Here is a 6,000-nt window from a genome sequence, read left to right as displayed (position 1 = left end):
TTTGAACTTCCAGCTATGCCTGTTTAACATTTAAATATTATTGAATTCAAACTTTAATTACCCAAATTAAAAAGAAAAATCATTAGATCAACCTTTAATACAGCACACAAGACTAGAGCCGCATGCCAAGTACATAACTTAGTAGCCCAAACAAATTATTACGTCCAACGCAACCTTCTTTCCTCTGTGCCTAGGTAGCGGATCAAATCAGCAGATCTTATAATTTTTTTTTTAAAGGAATAGTTGATACTAGTATGCCATCTACTATAATTGAGATTATCTTTTGAAGTATCTTGTTTACTAATATAAAATTAAAAAAATATAACTTTAGATCTTTATATTTTGTTTGTGTTTTGCTATTAGTTTTTATAATTTTTTCAATGTTTTTAATCTTTGTATTTTTGTTTTTCATTATTTTAGGTCCTCCGCAAGTAAAGTAGAGAGATTTTAAAAGGACCTAAAACAATAACAAAATATAAAAACTAAAAATATCAAAAAAAAATATATAAGAATTAATAGTAAAATATAAGTAAAGTATAAGAATTCAAAATTATATTTTTTTTAAATTACTCCTTCACACTTTAATCATTTACTTGTAGGTGTTGGTATTGGTGCTGGACTTTTCTGCTTATTTCTTACAAGTTACAAGTTGCTTTTGACAAAATTGATTAATTCGATTTGGTTCAAATGTTTGCTTTTAGAAACTTAAATCAAACCGAATCAAGTCTTATTATATTTAATATATATATATATATATATTTTTATAAATTTGTCAAAGTTTTCCCCTTTTTTTCAAGTCTAATTATTTGTAAATCATTAATAAAAATAGTTACAATTAGTTAAATATTATTCATAATTGTTTGAGATAATTTTTTAATTTTATAATCAAATGCTTTAAAGATAATGCATTGATTTCTAATAGTTAAATACGCTAATTAATTGTTAAAAAAATTATTTTGTGCCCAAGAGATTTTTTTTTCATTGCAAATAATAATTAATAGTTAAAAATCATTAGTGAACATGAATATATATTAGTAATTATGAAGAATATCTCATTAAAAATGTTTAAGCTTATCCAAACTTAAACCAAATCGAACCAAACCGCTAAAAAACTAGACCAAATTGATTAGAGGAAAAAATCAAATAGGTTCAAAACTATAGTGAATTGATTAGTTTGGTTTCGTCTAGTTTTTTCTCAAAACTAAACCAAACTAAACCTGTAAATACTCTTATTTTCTAAGATGTTGTCTGTTACATATGTGTCTTTAGAATTTTAAATTGTAGAGTGCCTTAAACCTTTGCATCATGTTAGATTCAAGTATCTCTAAGACAAATGTGGTATTATAGTTTCTCCAATAAAACCCCTTCAATCGAATCAGATGTAGTCTTCGTCAATAAGGACAGAAGGAGGAGGTTCAAAGTAATAGAGGGATTTAAGTTAATGATAATTATTCTCTGTATAGGTTTTCTTTTTTGGACTAATTCTCTGTATAGTTTGTACAATAATATATCTCTACATTTATTTTAGAATATCCTATGTAGGACAGTTGTCAATCAATAGATAATAGTGGTTTAATTCTCTTTACTATGTATAATAATCCATGTTGCACTAGCCACGCTTTCATTATTCTATTAAGTCTTTCTATACTCATTCTCAAAGTGTACCCTAATCATTTTGACTTTAATAACACATTGGAATGGCTAGAGTTTAGGGAGGCCTAAAAAAGAAATATAATTTTAGATCCTTATATTTTGTTTATATTTTGCTTCACGTTTTTTTTATACTTTAAATTTTTACACTTTTTTTTGTTGTTTTATATTCCTCTAAGGTCCTTGCACTTTGTTCACAGAGGGACCTAAAATAATAAAAAAAAATATAGAAACTTAACACAACAAAAAAAAAATACAAGAATTAATAGTATAATTTAAGTGAAGTACAGGAATTTAAAGTTATGTTTTTCCATAACAAAATTAAAAAATGGGGGCAAAGAAAAGTAAGAGGCAAAGTTGAGAGTTCACAAAAAAATATGGTGTCTGTTCATCAATATATGGGTTTATAGAAAACAAGACTAAGAAACCTAACAAATACCAAATAGAGAGATAAAATCTAAAATTAATGATAATAGTCAAAATAAATAAAATAGGCCATCCTAAATGTAATAAAAAAAATTGTTGTTATTCAACTATATTTTTGAAAAGTCATTCACCTATATTTTTTTTTTTGTTGTTTAAAAATAGAAGCAAAGAACTCAGTTTCCGTCAAACTATCCTTTTGTTTTTTATTTAAGAAATTGAATATATATATATATATATATATATGCAGTTCTGAACTTGCAGCATCATAGTATATAGAGTAATCTTTTAATAGCATAATGCTGGAATTGCCTTTGAATTGTCGTCTGAATTTGTTAGCTATCGAACATGAAAAAGTCATGCATGAAAATTGAAATGTCATTCATCACTGTTAATCTTAAAAGCGCTTCCTCTGCTATTGAATTTGGAAAATCTCAAACTCATCTCACGCCCAAGTCTAAAGACATGAAGTTTCCTTCATTCTCCATTCTACTACTACTCTCTGTGCTTTCTCAATTACTTCATTGTTGGTGCCAACAAGTATACCTCAACCCAACTAACTTTGACTGCTCCGGCAACCGCTCGTCAGAAGGATATCTCTGCAACGGCCTCCAAAAGTCATGCGCCTCCTTTGTGACTTTCAGATCCAGACCTCCTTTTGATACTCCTCTAGCCATTGCTAGTCATCTTGGCTCTGAAGCATCTTCCATAGCCTCCCTCAACAACATCTCAAGCAATGCCAACAAAATTCCTTTCAATCAAATTGTGATAGTGCCTATCGACTGTTCATGTTTGGGCAGCATCTACCAGCATGCCACTTCTTATGCCTTGGAGGCAGGTGACACCTACTATTCTCTGGTCAACAGTACTTATCAAGACCTCGCCATTTGTCAGATGTTAGTTCAAAAAAATAGTTTCAGCCCTATCAGTCCCCCTGGGTGCCCAGATTACAATTCCAGTGTTATGTGCTTGTCCCACTGCTAACCAGATCTCAGATGGGGTCTCCTCCTTGCTTGTTCACACACTTGACCACGGGGATTCACTAGAGTCAGCCTCACAGGTCTATGGTGTGGATCAACAGACTCTGCTGACCTCTAACCTGTTGCCTTCAAATGCAATCATCCCTCCCTTGACCCCTTTCTTAGTTCCCCTCAATCCCTCCTCTTGCAAGCTCAATCCACATATGTTCTACTGCACTTGTTCATTCTCCCAGAGATACCTTTCAAACTCAAGTTACAGCACTCTCAATTGTGATCGTCCTCAATCGCATCGTTTTCCCCTCCTCAAACTGGTTGCTTCCTTAGTTAATCTCTTCAGTCCTCCCTGGCTCATAATGTTTTTAGATAGCATGATTATGATTTACATCAACCTGTTGCAGCAAAATATGTGAGAGATAAAATTCTGCTTAGAAACATGTGCTAATCACACACTCTCTAAAGTGATATGTGTCCCAACTATATTTGGTGCAGTATGTGTCAAACCAGATTTTGTAATTATCTTAAATACCAAGAGATATCTAGGCAACAACAAATGGAAAGTCTTGAATATACAACAGTTTGAAATTTCGAAGTAGTGAATCAAAAGGGGAGATATTGCACATAAATTGTATCTATATTTTACGCTTTAAATACTTAAAAGAAAAGAAAATCATTGGATCATATTTTATTTCAATGCTTTTGCTCGAACCACATACCGACTACATAACTTAGTTGTCCAAAAATTGTCTCCAACACAACCTTCTCTCCTCATTACCTAAGTAGAAGAACAAATCAATCAATAGATCTTATAAAAAAAAAACTGTGTTCAAGGGATGGTTGGTGATTCTAGGCCATGTATTATAATTGGGATGATCATTATATCTACAAACCCATGCTTTCAGTGTATCTGCTTGTTTGCAAATAAAGAATTACTTCCTCACGCTTAATCATGTCCTTGCAGGTGTTGGAATTGGTTCTTCATTTTTATGCTTGTTTCTTTTGGGTTACAAGTTACATCAATACCAAAAACAAAAGCAAGAAAGAGTTCGTAAAGAAAAATTGTTCAAGCAAAATGGTGGCCTCTTGCTACAAGAGAAGATGTCATGCAATGGAAACAACGAGAAAGCGAAACTTTTTACAGAGGAGGAGCTGGAACGAGCAACAGATAACTACAATGAAAGTAGGTTTCTTGGTCAAGGTGGATATGGAACCGTTTATAAAGGAATGTTACCAGATGGCAGCATTGTCGCAGTTAAGAAGTCAAAAGAAATTGTGAGAAACCAGATCGAGACTTTCATTAACGAAGTGGTGATTCTATCCCAAATGAACCACAGGAACATTGTTAAACTCATGGGTTGGTGCTTAGAGACTGAGGCCCATTATTAGTATATGAATTTATTCCCAATGGTACCCTTTCTCACCACGTTCACAACCAGGAACTTGAAGCAAATCTTTCATGGGACGCCCGCCTTAGAATTGCTTGTGAGGTTGCTGGGGCGGTGGCCTATATGCATTCTGCAGCTTCCATTCCCATCTTCCATAGAGACATCAAAACTTCCAACATACTATTGGATCACAAATACAGCGCCAAAGTGTCTGATTTTGGGACTTCCAGATCAGTCCCAAATGATAGGACTCACTTAACCACAGTAGTACAAGGCACTTTTGGGTACATTGATCCTGAATACTTCCAGTCCAGTCAATTCACAGATAAAAGTGATGTATACAGTTTTGGGGTTGTACTTGTAGAGCTCATTACTGGAAGAAAACCCATTACCTTCTCAGAAGAAAATCAGGGTCAAAACCTTGTTGCAGAATTTATTTCTCTGACGAAGAAGGATAAGGTGTTTGAGATTTTAGAAGCTAGATGTGTTCACGAAGGAAGGAAAGATGATCTTCTTGGGATTGCAAATCTTGCAATGAGATGCTTGAGACTCAATGGGTAGAAGAGACCCACAATGAGAGAGGTTTCAGCAGAGCTAGAAGTAATGAGAAAGGCACAAAATACCTTGAAAATCATTGGACGTTCTCTTGAGTTTCCTCATGATGTCAGATCAGCTCAGCATGTCACTACTTCTCAATCAGACCAAGAATTCACAGGAGAAGGCATGTCATTGTTTTTCCAAAAGGATTATAGATCCATCTGAAAGTGAAGCTTATACCCACAACAATCTTTCTTCCTTTAATCCCACGTGTCGGTTAGAGTCGCCATCCAAGTGAGCAAATACATGCATTGCCACTTCATCTTTTTGAACACTTGGCTTCATGCTAAATAATTTATGGGTGAGACCTATGTATTTAACTTTACACACACATATTTGGTATATAATTTATGGGTGAGACTTATGTATTTAACTTTACACACACATATTTGGTATATAAAAAGTTTAGATGAATTGGGTTTGAGAAATTATCAGGATTAGGACATGTCTCTAAACTCAAATATTCTTTATAGAAGCACTTACTTAGCTTTATATATAATATATTTATATTCAATCAAATCATAACAAATAGATATTAATATATTAATTAAGTTAATAACAAGTATTTATTATAAAATAAATAATATATAAAAGATTCACCTATCTTGATTTAATTAAAAACAAACATATTAAGTATATAAGTTTTAACCATAATTTATAACTTATATAGCTATAGAAAAATATTTGCATGGACTAGTGCACCATGTCATCCATAATTCATTCAATAAAAATAAGTCATTCAAATGATTGTAAATATATATTGATTTCATCATTAATGATGGTAAAAAATATGATAATAAATTAAATAAGGTTAAAATACATTTTTATTCTTAACGTTTTCATGTGAGTACTCTTGATATCTTTAAATTTTTTTTTCCACACAATATCGATCCAACGTTCTTTAATTTGATATACAATGTCGCCTTCCGTTGGAGATTGGCCATGTTAACCGTTGTCATCATCCAAAT

General features: G+C 32.3%; 1 pseudogene; it reads left to right on the top strand.

Annotated features, from left to right (window-relative positions):
• The first annotated feature begins 2,415 nt into the window (after positions 1-2,415).
• On the top strand, positions 2,416-5,332 carry LOC129285543 (wall-associated receptor kinase-like 9; annotated as a pseudogene).
• The last annotated feature ends 668 nt before the right edge of the window (positions 5,333-6,000 follow it).

Source organism: Prosopis cineraria, unplaced genomic scaffold, assembly GCF_029017545.1.
Source record: "Prosopis cineraria cultivar Desert tree isolate PC_DT_omini unplaced genomic scaffold, ASM2901754v1 PC11, whole genome shotgun sequence".
NCBI lineage: Eukaryota > Viridiplantae > Streptophyta > Magnoliopsida > Fabales > Fabaceae > Prosopis > Prosopis cineraria.
Note: the sequence above shows the minus strand (reverse complement) of the source record. Positions and strands in the feature narration are given on the sequence as shown.